This window comes from Helicoverpa armigera, chromosome 30 (genome assembly GCF_030705265.1).
Source record: "Helicoverpa armigera isolate CAAS_96S chromosome 30, ASM3070526v1, whole genome shotgun sequence".
Classification (NCBI taxonomy): Eukaryota; Metazoa; Arthropoda; class Insecta; order Lepidoptera; family Noctuidae; genus Helicoverpa; species Helicoverpa armigera.
This window is the reverse complement of record NC_087149.1, coordinates 174,060-190,705: the sequence shown is the minus strand read 5'-3', so window position 1 is coordinate 190,705 and position 16,646 is coordinate 174,060. Positions and strand designations below refer to the sequence as shown.

Genomic DNA, 16,646 nt, shown 5'->3' with positions numbered 1-16,646 from the left:
GCTTTGCCATGACGCGAACTCGGGCCATACCGGTTTGCTTAGCCTTGGGTGCTGTGGGAGCGATGCTGGAGATTTAACGAAGCTAAGAATTGGGTGTATATTGGCTGTTGAAGTGGTGTGGTTGGTTTTTTCACTTGCCGTTTTCCAGAGGTTTCACTCATGTCAAGTGTGCTCGTACCGGGATAAAATATAGCCAATGTTACTCGGGAAGAATGTAGCTTTCCAACAGTGAAAAAATGTTTCATATCGGTTCACTGGTTTCGGCATCAATCCATCTCCGTGTGAGAGGAGGCCGCAGCCCAGCAGTGGGACGATAAAAAGGCTGTAACAGTAGTTTCGGAATCTTAAGGGATGGATTTTTTCCCCTCTTTACTATATTAGTATACACTACTTTTGTACTTATAATTCTTCTGGTCCGACATATAATTATTATTTTGACTACTAATTAAACAAATATCAATTCTCCTGTATCCCTTTTGCAGCAACTTACTGCTACATTAATCTTTCTATCGCTTAATACCCCAGTGGAGTGACCGCCTTATATCAAGATACATCTCTACACAAACATCTGTATAGCACAGCTCTTATATAATTACTGGAGGTTTTATTGCCTAAACCCACCGGTTTGTGAACCTAGGCGTATTTGTGCAAAGCTAGGAAGTTTTTATTTACATTCCTCTGGCTTTGAAAACGGTATTTTTTTACATTTTGATTCGTAATTTTTGGTATTTGAGCAGATTATATGTTTTTTTTGAGTGAAAGTCTAAATTTTTTGGTGTATTTTCCTTATTGAAACTGTTGTAATAATGTAAGGGTGCGTCCACATCTGGCGAATGCGCCGCGAATGCGCAGCACGCGAGCCGATCGCGAGCTGTCCGCGAGCTGCGCGCGTGCATTTTTGTTCGTGCGCCGCTTCTGCGCCGCCCGCGCGCAGCTCGCGCGCGACCTAAGCGCCGCACGCGAGCGGCGCGCAGGCGGCGCGCGACGTCTGACATCTTCGATAGTACTGAGCCAATATACGGAACTGTAAGGGCGAGAACTGATTGCGCGCAGATCGCGCGCCGCTCGCGCGCTCTAGACGAGCCTTGCGTGAGTTGCGCTAAAGAGGCGCACCAAACGATTGCAGTGACTGCACGCGCGCAGCTCGCGGACAGCTCGCGATCGGCTCGCGTGCTGCGCATTCGCGGCGCATTCGCCAGATGTGGACGCACCCTAATAGAAAGCATTATATTAATTCGGTATTTGAGCGTTTTTGCAATTTATCTACGGTGAGTTTATTTCAGATTTGATCGATTTTATTTGTAGCTGCTACACTTACTTTAAAAATCGAGTGATACAGTCAGTTCATTTGGTGTGCCACCCTACAGGTCAGGTCGTAAGATACTTTGCAATTTTAGATACCACGGAAACATTTGCTAAAAAGTAATAGCAATAAGATGCTTTAGAAATTAATATTTTTAAAACTATACCCAAAAAAAGTCTCAAAGTTGATCTGAAAATGCCTCACAAAAAATAATAATAGACTGGTAGGCCCTATTCTTGGTCGACATTACTTTCAAAATACTCACCCATCGATAAGATTAAACTCAAACAAAAGAAACATATCTATACATATCTACAGCATGACTAATACATAGCTAGCAGTGTGCACAAGCCTACAGACGACCGGTTTCGTATCGATAACGTTGAACTTTTAGTTGTTGCTTAACCCACGGTAATTGTGCAAAAATCCGAGAGGATTTGGTGGAAGACAGAAGACCTTTCCCTATAGAATCTTGATAAAAAGTCATTTATTCAAAGTGGGGTGAAAATCATCAGTTTTTGAAAGTCATTTTATGAAAAAAAAGCCTCCAATACGCCCGCTCTTCACCACTTTCATATATATGTTTTTTCTCACATATGTTTTTTCTGGGAAGAAGAAGTGGTGGAATAAATTCTCCCGAAATAGTCTCTAAAATATTTGATGTTAGAGAACTCAACTCTGGGTTAAGCTCGCCTTTGTATACGTTTACTGTTTTGTGTGTGAATAGGTAATAAGACAGAAAGCAACAACCGGTGTTCGTAATGCCATGGTCATCAAGGTATCGGGTTGGTCAGGTAAATGGGTTGAGGAGGTCAGATAGGCAGTCGCTCCTTGTGGCACACTGGTACTCAGCTGCGTATAGCTAGAATGGAGGCCGGCCGAGAGTTAAAGCTAGGCAGATGATGATAAGTTATTTTTGCATCTACAGCCTGCCTGTCTATCTTCGACAGTTTATAGCAAAACCACTTGCTGCTGACATGAATAACTTATCTTCTGTGGTTTTGCTTACAAGAGATACGACTTTTACTATTTATCTCTAGATATGGATAGGTTATTGAAATTCGCCGTGATTTTATTTAGATGAAAATCGATATGGTCATAGATTGATGCCTGAAGAAGAACATCAGTTTTTGGAGTTAGGTACTTTAAATAGTGCTTGGTTATAAAACCGCATTCAACAGCTACTTTACAAAGTAAGATTCCATCCTTGATTTAGAAGCTGCTCTTAAGACTCTCGTGTCCAAATTCCCGTCTCATTAATCTTCAAGATACAATGCATCAACGGACAAATCTTTCCTCCCACTCTTTCCCATACATATTTGTACCTGTCTCTTTCACTCAGGATTTCGTGAAGCCGGTTTTGGATACCATAAAAAAGGTAACAGTCAAGTTTCTTTTGGTGTATATCCTTGATAAGTAAGTATATGTTTAATGTTTAGACTAGTTTTTGTAAAGGCTAGACTTTAAAAGGTGTTTAGCTACCGTCTTTTTTGAATTACGTTGATGATCTGTTTAGTTGGGATAAAAAATTGTATGAGCTGTCTTGTTTTTTACCGTTTGTAAAAAGGGGTGTTGTAAGTGTGTCTGTCTATGTCTTGAATATATGAACCCAAAGTGGAGAAGTAGAAGTTTGTACCTTCCTCTCGGTAGTGTCGCTGAAAGGATAAAATCTTTTCGTTATCCACTCAAGCGTTCGAGGTGATAACAATCACCAAAAAAATTCTTGCCTTAAGCGTTCATGGTGACTACAGTATCCGAACGACATCGTTCAGTTTAAACGTGTACAGCGCTATAGCCAGGTGGTATTAATATAGTTGATTGATACCAGATGGCGCGTTATTAAATTTGTCATCCGTAAGTTGTGATTTTTTTCTGTGCAATGGCAACATTAAATTTATAAAAAAATATATTGAAGTGACAGTTCGTCGTTTTTGACAAGTGACTTTTTTGTGTGAGGAGCTCTTGACAAAAATGTGGTAAGTTTCTTGTTTTATACCTTATTTAGATTGTTATTTTATATCAAAATAAACGTGAAGAAATTTCCTTTACGAAATATGTATTATTACGACAATTTCAAAACGTTTACATAGTATAATTTAGTCGGAAAAGTTATACGATCACAACACGATCATCGTTTGATACTTTTCTATTGTTTACAGTGTATTCTAATTGGTTATTTTTGTTAAATAAATGCAAAATATACGAGAATCGTTCACTATTAGCACGTTAATGGCCATTTACAAACGAAATACATTGAGATGGGGTCTATAATGATTAAAATGTTAAGACGTTATTCATGATTTTAGTGTTGGTGAGCCGACTCCCCTTGGACTGATCTACTTACAACGGAAATAATGGTTTGTTCACACGGAGCGTTTTATGATCAATTTGGGATTGTTTTGTGGTTTTTGGCTTTGTTCATGTATCTACTTATTGGTGAGGGCATGTTTATTTAGTTTTCGTTTTTCAATATCAAAGAATGAAAAATACCTAAAATTACAGTTTTACAGTGTATTTATTTTACTGTAATACCAATAACCGCTTTCTTTTTTTCTATTTAACATAATAAAAAATTATATGTAATAAAATTATATAAAAGTAAACATGTTTGCTCAATAAACATACCGAGCAGTAATATGCGTGTTTCATTAAAACAACCTCGTCGTGTGAACACGCTATTAGCCGGGCGGCCATCTTGTCACATTTTTACGTCGCCCGAAGCCCAGTGACCGCTTGAGAAACACTTAACTTTGTTTATTTTTTTATGACATAAAACTAAATATTTATATTAAGATATTGGTATCATTTTAAAGAGTATATCCTGTACTTATATAATAAAATAACATTGTTACCAGTAACCACTATATTTTTCTTATAAAACTCTGAATAAAAAAAATATACGATATTTTTTTTGATATCCTCAACTTTATACTTTATTATCATCCTATAATATTAATTAAAGTAATTTACTTTTAATCAAATAAAATTGTACGTTCTTTTAGCTTTCCGTGAGTATTTTTTATTCGAATCTAGCTATTGTAGTTTTTCAGTAGTCATCGTTTTTGTTGAAAGAGTCGCGCTTGGTCGCAAAAAAGCAATTGACATTTTATGCGCGGACAGATGAGCCGAGAATCACCGCGCGGCTTGGACGCTTGAGTGGTTATTTAGGTGAAGCCCAGCTCTTTCTTTATATTTGAAGGTCCTTACCTCCATATTATCAAATCTATGTAATAAATGGAATCCCTTTTTCAAGCCAGTACTACACACATATGTTGTATAATAAATATTTTATGTCTCGGTATGAGCATCCCATTTACGTATGGGATATTTATTCCTCTTTCACGCAAAAACCACCGAATGGATTTTGATGAAACTTGGCAGCAATATATCGTATGTATCAACATACTGACAACTTTTTATCCGGATAAGGGAAGAAGTCCTCCTAACCGCGTATCTTCAATATAAAGTCCTACCGCAGCTTCCCACTTGTCGGAATTCCGGTAGTTCCGAAGTCGGTTACCTACATAATGGGAGCTATTTATAGCGGCGTCTAATGCATGGCGTTCTATCGCCGCCCCATGGTGGAACACGTGTATGGGAATCGGGAATATGTGGATGAACATGGAAAAGGAATTTTTATGTAACAGTGTCTAATAAACGTTACATTTCAGTTCTATAAATAACTTGAGTGCTGACCAGAAAATTAAGCTGAAAATTGTACCGGACAAGTGCTTAAAAACATCTTGGTTCACAGGCTCAGTCGATCGTATTAGATCAACATAGACAATCTATACATAATGCACCTAATGCTGAAGAGTTTGATCTAACATGCTTAACTCAGATGTTAGATAGCCTTTTATCGAAGAAAAATTATAGGATTTGAATGCGAGCGCGCTGTGTAGCTTCTGCGGGACGCGTGTAAAACCGCTGGCGAAAAGCAAGTCTATCAATAAAATACTAACAAGTAACAATTTACCCTCTTTCTCAACTACAATATCTTCAAAAATAGCTGCACAAATGATCACACAGCTACATAATGACATAAGCGCTGGAACATACCAATTGATCTCAAGGTCAGCTCCATTAGATCATATTTGGAGAGACCGTTTATATGTCTGACTATCTTAATACGTGCTGTAGGCTGTTGGGTAGATTATTGTGGAATTCAGGTTTCTGATTGGTGGATTTGGGCGTGTTTTAACTAGGGATATCGTCTGGGTAGCCTTTTCCCAACTATGTTGGTGTCCAGTCTAACTGGATACAGCTGAGTACTAGTATGCCACATGGAGCGACTGCCTATTTTATCTCCTTAACCCAGTTACCTGGGGAACCTAATACTCCTTGCTTAGATTGGTTGGTAGATTTTATGGCTTCTGACTACCCGTATCGACTGTCAAAGATGTCCAAATGACTGCCTGGAGCCATCAATAATATACCTTATGATCGATATATATAGCGTTGCAACAACCATAGAAACTCTTGGCACACCTGAATGTAGTCGAAAGGCATCGCATTTTTCTAATACTACAATTTTTATATTCTGGCAAGTACAAGACGAATAGAAAGTACACAATAACAAAATACAGATACGAATCGCTAAGTTCGAAGTACAAAAATGGTTGCCAAGTATTTCTACTATCACTACCTACAGTATTCATTTCAAGTCTTTTGCAAACTGAGATAAGACAAAAGATAAACAATTGAATCCCGCATATTGCAGACAACAGTCGGCCGACAGTTTCTTAAAAAAAATCGTAGATTCAATGAAAGTTTCTAGTCTGTCTGATACCGGCCAAATACCTGACCTTTGTAATGTGCGTACTACCATTCATCTTCATACTGATTTATGAGCCCAAACTATAGGACGACTCGACTAAAAGTTGAATGCGGAGTTTGATCCACCACTTCTTCTTCCCAGCAAAAACACATAGGAAGTGATGAAGGGCGGGCGGTTTGGGGGCTGGCCTTTATAAATTTGACCTTCAAAAAGTGCTGATTTTCAGCCTACTTTGAATAAATGACTTTTTATTTAGTTTGCAGCGTGTAATGTTATCCTTATAAAGAAGGAATTATTCTTCCACCCGTCTTATAAAATTTCCTCTCCAGTAATTATCACTCATTGAGTCATACATAAGTGTTGGTGATTTATAAGAATGTGACCCACAGGTCAAGTGATAACCGACGACAGTAACTATTGACAAATTGCTCTCAATGGGTGAAGACAGCACTGATTTACTTCACATATATTATGTAGTTTATGAGGCACGGCTCGGTTAAGTAACACTTGGTGCGGTCGGTATGTGGATGGGTGACCAGCTCCGTGTTTCAGAAGGCACGTTAAATTGGTGGGTGTGCCTGAATTTCATTTAAACATCTTTGGCATTTGTTACGGGTAGTCAGAAGCCAGAATGTCTGAGAAACATTATTACCAAGGGGTATTGGATTGCCCAGCTAACTGGGTTGAGGGGGTCAAATAGGCAGTTGCTCCATATTTTACACTGGTACTCAGTTGCATCCAGTATGACGGGAAGTCGACCCCAACGTAGTTAGGCAAAAGGCTAATCAGATAAAGATTTTTTAAATCTTCTTTATGCAGTATTAATAATAAATCATGTTCCTCCTCAAATACAGTCTATATTTACAGATAAATTAGTTTAGTGGTTCAATCTTTAAATTTTTTTGTAGGAACCAATAAAAAAAGTCATTCCTTATGTATGACATAACGTCAGAACCACCTAGTTCTATGAAATGTAACAGTTTATCAGGTCTCCAAGAATACGGGCAAGTGGGGCGGACTCTTATAGATAAGATACCCAATCGGTACTGATAGTGTATGGTGACTGTGACCGTTGGCGGTACAAGATTTAAAGACTTTTTATTAGGTAGAATGGGGTTGAAAAGGTTAGGAATGGTGGTATGAGTCATGTTGTTAGACTAGCTGTTGTCGTCGGTTTTATGTGTGTCCTGAGGGAACTACGTAAGCGTAAGTGAGAGTTCTGTAAAAAGAGCAACAAAATCACGTTTGTTGAATAGGAGCTCCCTGAAATATTTATTTTATATTCGTTTTCAGGATTTTAGGATATAGCGGCAAGACACAATGTCTGAAAAATGTTAATGTCGATCAATTACGTTTTTTGAGGCACAGCCTTAGTAAAATACTCCTGTTTTACCCTTTAGGTAGGGCACCCTAATAACTTATTAACTTTGACACAAAGTCAAGTACTGTTCTCAAAATTACCTACAGTATGGCTTAGATTTATTTCGTGAAAGGGTATACGATCTGTCGTCTACATTGCTTTTACATGTAATTTATTACTTTGTTTGTTTGTTCACTTTTATATCCATCTAAACAAAAACAACGTACTTACGGCCGTTCCCAATATTCTACCTATCTTTTATTTGGTTACTCTACAGTAAGTTACTGTAGATAGGAATTCGACATAACTTGTATAGACCGACTCCAACATAGTTGGAAAAAGGCTCGGAGGATGGATGTATAGGGCGAATGCAAAAATTCTATCCCTAGTAACCATTTCAAAAGATAGATACAATATTGGGAACGGCTGTTAATCTTTTTGTTTTACTTTTCCTTATGAGAAATGTGTAATTGGCTCTGTCTCAGATAGTTATTTTTATTTTATGATTCGACTTGACTGTTCAGTGGGAATTACCAGCTTACACATGGATAATATAATAATAATTTATTTTATTTATTTATTCTAGGAAGGCTTACAGGCTAATAACACGACAAGATGGTAACAATAGTTTAACACATTGCTAATAACAAGCCCCCACATATAGGTAAGCTAACATACAATAAGTACACTGAAGACTCAATGGCATACAATCGCATACAATAGATAATACCATAATATTTTACGCATCGAAAAAAGATTTGGCTAGCAAACGCCTTGCTGTGCCTGCACTTGTGCAAAACAGATCTATATTCAAATCTAGTGGTATTGCGTTAAAGCTCCGAGCTGCCCTTAGTAGAAAAGTATTACGTCTGTAGTTTGTCGTTGCAAAAGGTGCCTGTAACAGTGGCCGCTGACGGAGTCCACCCATGTTTGTTTTTAACGATAAGTTCGCTAAAAGTTCAGGACAATCAACTGTACTATTAGCGATATTCAATAACATACATATGTCATTAATATAACGTCTAGTTTCCAGCGGAAGAAAATGATACCTTTTACAGCGATGTGTGTAATTTTCCGACCATTGTTTTGCCTTGAAGTCCAGATATCGTAAGAATTTCTTTTGGATACCCTCAATACGAGACGTGTAGATCCCGTATTGAGGGTTCCAAACCTGTGAGGCATACTCCAGGTGGCTGCGTACAAAGGAACAGTATAAGATTTTAACAGGTTTAAGAGTACGGAAGTCTGCTGTGTTTCTAATTATGAATCCTAGCGCTTTAGCCGCTTTCTTTACAATAACGTCTATATGTTGATCAAATAAGAGCTTGCTATCTTGTATTACTCCTAAATCTCTTATGCTGCTAACTTTATTAATATTTTGATGGTAAAGTTTGAATGCCGCATTTACTATTGTTTTTCGCCGAGAGAAGGTTATATGAAAACATTTGGGCACGTTAAGTTGTAACCTATTACGCTTACAGTATTCCTCAAACCGTTCAAGATCCGATTGAAGGCATTTGACATCTTCTAGGTCTCGCACAACTTTATGTATTTTCATGTCATCTGCGTACATTAGGACATAGGAGTGTCTGAAGCAGAGTTTAACGTCTGCAATGAATATTGTGAATAGAAGAGGTCCCAAAATGGATCCTTGTGGTACTCCTGAAGGTATAGCAACCCAATCTGAACTATAACCCCGAAGCACCACGGCTTGAGTGCGATTTTCTATATAAGAAGTATAGAAGAATAATACATACAAATGTGATAGATATTTCTTTTAATACACTTATTTTTTATAAAAATCAACATTGTACTACATATTATTATGCACACCATTTTTAATACCTAATTGCAATATTGAAGAAATATATTATTCACGTACTTAATACCTACTAATCTCGCTGTTTTTTATCAGTTATGCATTACCTAAAATTTTTTTGTTAATTTGTTCTTTGCATTTTGGTTCAGACAGAATTGGTTTGCTAGGGAGTTTATTCCACCACTTCTTCTTCCCAGCAACAACACAAGAAGTGGTGAAGGGCGAGTTTTGGGGGCTGTCTTTTATACATTTGACCTTGAAATAGTGCTGATTTTCAGCTTACTTTGAATAAATGGCTTTTTATATTCGAGTTATATATTCACAGAATGACTGAAAATAGTACGTTTTACCCTACATATGTTTTACCTGAGTTATCAATAACTCAGCCTTATCATTGTAGAATGTATTTCGTTACAATTCGTGTAAAGTACTGTAGCTTTCTTTTGTTTAATGTTAGTTCTAGATAGCGGAGTTTGATATGATATGATATGTGTGCATGTTGATATGCAGTAAATGACGAGGTTCTTAAACTGTAGGTACCTAACTATAGCCTATTTTCTAATATCGTAGACTAAACTGTCATTACGAGTGTTGTCCGTTTATTGCACTACTTAAATAGTGATGTGGCACAACCGAAACTTAGCGGTAATAAAATCAAGTATCGTTTTTTTTACAATAAGTTGTCCTGAAATAGTGTGCTTATCCTTGATGATTACGCATGGCATTGCGTGGTCAGATGTCTCTGGCAGTTTGTAACACGTCGTGCAGCCGTGTGTACGTACATTAATTTAAAATATAAAACTTTTAATAAAAATTAAATTCATCTATCATAGATAAAAAGTTACGATTCAACAAACCGGTATCGTAAATACAACACTGTACAAAAGAGCTGGCAACATTATTTGTAAATTTGACATTTGCAAGTGTCAATTTAGTCTACGAGATTAAAAAACAGACTATAAAGTCCACCAGAATTTTCATCCACTTTCTGAGAGAAATGGTAGCGGTGCAAAAAGTAGTCTATATCCTCTGCACTCAGAGACATTTAATGATTACTTAAGTCACTCCTTAGTGTCGGATTTTTAAAGAAATCACTCGCTAAGGAATGTCTTAAGTTAGCATTAAATGTCTCTGAGTGCGGACTGTTAGTGTTATTTTGATGTATAAGCTGTATTACTGCAAAGTTTCATCCAAATTCGTCCAGTTGTTTGCATGTGACTAATAGGCAGATAAACTTTAGATACACAGACTTTCGCTTTTATAAAATTTGTCGGATTTTTCCTTAGTTAGCTTCTAAAAGGCGCTATAAGGAATAAGGTCTAAGTATACCGTAATATTATAAAGCTGAAGAGTTTTGTTTAAACGCGCTAATCGCAGAAAATTCTGGACCAATTTTTAAAATAATTTCAGTGTTACATTACAGTACTTTTATCGAGGAAGTCTACAAGCTACTTTTTACCCGTATGCGCGGAGTAGCTCCCACGAGACGTTAACGGAAACTAGTCCCCATTATAAAAATGTGTACTTCAGTGCAGAAACTCTTACACAGTTTATTTTAACATGAGTTCAGTAATAGCACCGAAATAGATCGCAAGGCCATCTCTATATGGTGTACTAATTAGTACAGTAGGCCGCCATTACGAACTACTAGGATATTTGCACGATAAAATTATAAAGAGGATGTTTTATATTGTACCACAAAGTCTATTGGAGTATTCTTTCACTGTTGGGAAGCTACACTATCGTCGGGTGAAATAGGCTATATTTTATCCGCCTACGGGAAGAAGTTTGCTGCCATTTGAACATATTTGGCAGTCGTTACGGGTAGTCAGACAACCAGTCTTACCTAGGATTGGGTTGCCCGGGTAACTGGGTTGAGGAGATCAAATAGGCAGTCGCTCCTTGTGGCACACTGGTACTCAACTGCATGCGGTTAGCCGACCCCAACATATGTAGTTGGGAAAAGGTTCGGCAGGTGATGATGATGACGAGAAGAAGTTGTCTCGTGACGCTAACGGAAGCTAGTATTCTTTGAAGATAAATGCAGTTATTTGTCGCTATGTAGTTTGTCGGTCCATTTCCCAGCAACAAAACATAGGAAGCTGTGAAGGGCGGTCTTTTCAGATCAATTCAGCACCTTTTATTTATTCATCATTATGAAGTTTAAAGACTATTGTAATACTCCGAAATAATTGGCCCAATGTTATTAAGGTAGGAAATCATGATGATGATGATATCTTCCTATCCGAAAGTCCTCCATAGCGGCTGTTCTCATAGAAGGATAAGCCAACTGCGCAGGACGTATTACAGTGCACGATAATTTACAAGCTAGGAATTACAGTTGCTCACAGCTGTTCTAGTATCACGGGCCTCCCGAAACCACTAGCATCCGTAGCTACTATAACCAGGCAATCAGGTGTACGGCCGTCAGGTCAACCCCCCCAAACGTAGCCTAGTAAATCCGACACGGACGATCACAAATATATGCACACTCATTTCGAACTATCAAGGTTCACAAACCAAAAAAAAAACTAACAATGACTCATTATCATCGCGGCTTTTTATTCAGAAGTCATCGGTTCTGCTCCAAATGTTCCGCGTGACGTCATTGGGGCGTCAGCCGCTGTGTTCGGCAGAGTTCGGGCAACTTCGGCGATGTTCGGGCTGCGCCGGAGTTTGTTGTCGTGCGAATTTTTTTTGTGAAGATGCGTTTCTGCGAATTTTGTGTCGGAGTGTTTGGGTGACTGGTTTTATTTTGGATTTGTACGTTTGTCATAGATTTATTTGGGGTTTCGTACAAAAGAATAGTAAACATTATGGGGTGGTATACGGAAGTTCTTTTCAGGTGTTATTTTGGTTTATTTTTGAAAACTGGCTTGCCAAATATAATACGAGATCTAGATTATGGCAGATCTTATATTTTATTTCTCCGGTCCTTATGGATATTCATGACATGGTATGTTCAGCAATAAGATGAGAAAGACCAGGGAAATAGCTGGGCAGGTGATGTAACACTGATCCAAAGTACCAGGCTCTCATAAACCGAAACAGGTTCTACCATATTCGCATAACCTTGAGAGAGTACAATTAGTACTGACTACAATATCATTATTGTACGAATACTATAATGTGGGGCTGAGATAAACGAGTATTTTGTAATGGCTGGTAGGCTGGGCCTCTGGCTAAATGGCGAAGCAATCAGACCGAGGTTTTTTTGTACTATTCATCATTTAAATGGGGGGTTCTTGACGTCAATTTTGTTTTTGTGACTCGAAGAGCACGTAAATGTACTCCGATGGTGTCAAATTGTCGTCTCATCGGACACCAGTGTCTGTGCAAATGCTTGTGCACTATGATATGTCCTGCGAATCTGGCTAATCTCCTCAGGAAAACAGCCGCTATGGCCAATAATTGGCTCAGATGGAATTAGTCTTTTTCTTGGCGAGTCGATGGCAACTTAAATTTTGGAGGCCCAATATTTCGCGATGGAATTAGTGAACCTAGTAGATTCTCTCCCATTTCCCTTGCATCCTAACAAATATTATAAATGCTAAATTAACTCGTCTCTGTCGCGCTTTCATGCCAAAACTACTGTAACAATTTTAATGTGGCACAATAATAAGCCTAGAGCCTGAGAACGAACATAGGTAGATGGAAAAGGCTAGGCAGATAAGTCTGTGTATCATGATATCTATCATCTAGGAGTCTTTATGTCAAGAGTAAATAGGTAACATCTAAACAAGCGTGGTCCACCTCGCTTACCATCCCGTAACAAAGTAGTTAAACAGACTCTAAATTAGCTATAGTATTAACTCCTAAACAAATGACCTACCAATGATGAGTGATCGAATGACGTGATGAGTGAAAGTGGCACCGTCAGTTAGCCTACAAATTGTCTAATCACCGTATTGTTTAGAGAGCGAGTGAATCATTGAGTATTGCGATGCTGGGTCAGTGCTAATGAGCGAGTGGATATTAGGAAGGTATTGATTTGTTTAGCTACGTGTGTTGTTTGGTTGAGATCTGCCATTAAAAATAGAAAAGTTATCTATGTATCTCGTTTTATTCAATTAGCTGATTCCCGTAGTTTTTGCTGGGGAGTTTGTTCCACCACTTCTTCTTCCCAGCAAAAACATATACGAAGTGGGGAAGGGCGGGCGTTTTGGGGCTGTCTTTTATAAATGTGACCTTCAAAAAGTGCTGATTTTCAGCCTACTTTGAATAATTTACTTTTTATCTTTTATAAGTTCCAAGAGAATGACTTCCCGCATAGCTGAGCATAGTATACTTCACCCGAATAAAAAGCTCCTAGCTTTCCTCCATAATTGAGCGATCTAACTTTGAAATTGAATCAGTAGTTCCTGAAATTAGCGCGTTCAACCAAACAACCTTCAATTTTTTAATTTTATTAATTTGTATATCTGTTTGTTTCAGTGTTGTGCATGATTCCAAGAGGAGGGGGTTGCTACAGCTCTTAACGGTCTTTTGGGTGAGTACCTCTTATTTTGCACCTGGATAACAAAATTGTTGAAGAAAATCTCCTATGGAGTGGTCGAACACAGAAATCTCTTACTTTAGATGTGTTTAATATGTTTATTTATGTATTGAGGTAAATGTATGTGCACAATATTCTTTTTATGGTATCTTAACTTCTAACTTGAGATTACCAATTTATGCGGCTTGCAGTGTATGCTTGAATTTTTATAAACCTCACAAGCTGTGTATGTTAAGGAATCGATTTACGACATAAAGTAAATAACCACTAGAGAGCGCACTCGCCAATTTCTTCTAAGAACGCGACTCACCACTGCGGGCGGGGGGACGCGGCATAATCCGCGGCTACTATTGGTCAGTTCACGGTCGCTACTAAAGGATCGTACTGATCGTAGCCTTATAGTACGCGCAAAATCACTAACTTTTGGCGAGCGTCGGGGCACTGTATGCGCAGTCAAGTGGTTTTATAGTCTTTGATTTACGACCTTTCCCAATATTCTATCTATAGTAAGCAAATCAAAATAACAAACAAATACAAAATTCTATCTATAGTTAAAGCAAATACTATAGATAGAATTTTGATATAAGGTGCTATAAATAAAATCAAATACCCATTTCTAGTAAGCGAAACAACAGATACATATAATACTGGGAACGACTTTTAGAATACCTTTTTAATGACTCAAAAATTATTTTTTGAAATCGGTTAAAAAACAATTGCAACATAACTATGCACTCTATAACAAACATCGGAACCCAAATGATTAGCCCGCCAATCAAACAGACGAGCTCAAAGATGATTGACGTCCGTTGCACTCGGCGCCCGCGCAGCCCACACGCGGTTATCGATCTAATTCGACCGTTTATTGTAAGAGTAGTTTCAAACTAGCTTTTCCTCTTGATTTTTACTACCGTCTGAAAAGGAAGAGAGTGCACCTATGTCTGCTTGCATTAAGCACATTGCGGCCGAAAATCGGCTAGGATTGGCATAGCTTTTATTGCGACATGCAGGAAATGTGTGAGAATATGGTTTTTGAAGTGGTTCATCTTCGTGTGATTGGCGCATCCTCTATCAGTGATTTTGTTGATAATTTTAGCATTGCGCAAGACACTTCCCGTCTTTTGAGTTTCGTAGCATTTTAGCTGTTGGGAAAACTTGACTGTCAAGATCTGCCTAGCCTTTTTCCAACTATGTTGGCGTCGGCTTCCTGTCTAACCGCACGCAGCTGAGTACCAGCGTGCCACAAGGAGCGACTGCCTATCTGACCTCTTCAACCCAGTTACCCGAACAACCCGATACCCCTTGGAAAGACTGGTTGTCGGACTTTCTGGCTTGTGACTACCCGTAACGACTGCCAAAGATATTCAAACAGCGTGCAATGATAGGTAGTCTATTATACACCACTTTAACTACCACATGAACATATTTGGCAGTCGTTACGGGTATCAAAATGAAATGGCTAGACAGATGGTTTAATATTCTTCAAATAGCTTCTATAATTACATTAAAGTTTATACAAACCCATTTTGACTATCGGAAAACTAGCATTGAATATAAGTGCATTCATAAACGTAGTATTGATTGCGTTTCCCGACAGACTGGCGACGGCTCATAGAATAGAGAATTATGTTGTAGACGCGACTCGCAGTTGTTTCGTTGTGTATTCGTAGCTTGTCGATGTTTGGTTGTGTGCAATGAGATGTCGTGTTTGAGGATGGTTTAAGTTTACAGATTATGGGATAAATTAGTTTGCAGTTGATTTTAGCAGAATAAATGTTATTTTATTTTGTTTTGAGAGGGGTGAAGGCATTGAATTCATCCTCCTTAAGGTTCAAATGAAACTCGATATGTATTATCTTACTTTCTTTTCTCTAAAAGCACTCAATTTGAAGTGCTGCTCAAATATCTTTCTATCACAGTCTCACTTAAGAGAGAAGTCTTAAAGTAAAGTTTTAGTATTTTGGGGTAAGTTTTGCCAATACATATTTAAAAACTTAATACACTTACATACACCGTAAATTACTTTTTTCTGCTTCACTATTATAATCAGTAATCGCGTTACATGGAGCAAATGTCGCATTTATCACAAATCTACTCTTTGACCACTCCCCCTCTGCATTTCCTAACGAGGCTTGAAAGTCAGCGAGTTTTTATTGCTCGCGCTGGGGTGAGGGTAGGAATAACATTTATTATGCCGAGGGTACGTACCACTACCTGTACACTATCAACTTAGAGCGATTAAACTACCGGAGACGCTATTGTCGTGCTGCGGGATTGTTCGCGCGAGTGACCGCGGCACTGGTACATAGAGGGCTTAAGAAGGAACATGGCGGGTTTAGTCAGTAAGAGTCTGACACTCCCGACCGCTGCATACACAGCGGGCAGTCATTTGATGATGTTCCATTAAAAAAAAATGTTGATGTCATTGTTGTGCCATCTACCACGAAAAGTACGACATCGTAGATGTGTTAAGTTCATGAGTTAAGAAACGATGTGATAGACAATATATATGTTAATCTAAATTTTTATTCTGGAAATTACAGTGCTGAAAACCGCATCAAAATCGGTACTACAGAACTCGAGATGATTATGCTTAATTGGGTAGCCTTTTTTAAATTCGGTTATAAATGCATGAGAGACCAGCAATATTTGACGTTTAACCTCATCTAACGATCTTATAGAGATTTGTGCACATGGTTCACAGTTCCAGTCAGTTACGTGATCCAGGACTGCACATGACATAACTTGGTATGCCTGAACCTAGCTTGTTTACCTGCGCAGTACATATTCTACTAACAAAATCCGTCTGCCGCGCAGTCAGACTTCAGACGCGTCTGACGTCGTAGTGAGATGCAATTAGTGAAGTTAAGTGTCGTTTGAGTGTTGGCGATG

General features: G+C 38.3%; 1 protein-coding gene across 9 annotated transcripts in view; it reads left to right on the top strand.

The window, feature by feature from the left end:
• Hts (hu li tai shao) overlaps positions 1-16,646 on the top strand; it is an 89,665-nt gene that overhangs the window by 8,957 nt on the left and 64,062 nt on the right. For all 9 annotated transcript variants that reach the window (XM_064043055.1, XM_064043053.1, XM_064043052.1 and 6 more), the window contains exon 2: positions 13,694-13,748. The gene's annotated coding sequence lies outside the window, so the exon portion shown is untranslated. The remainder of the gene's footprint in view (positions 1-13,693; positions 13,749-16,646) is intronic.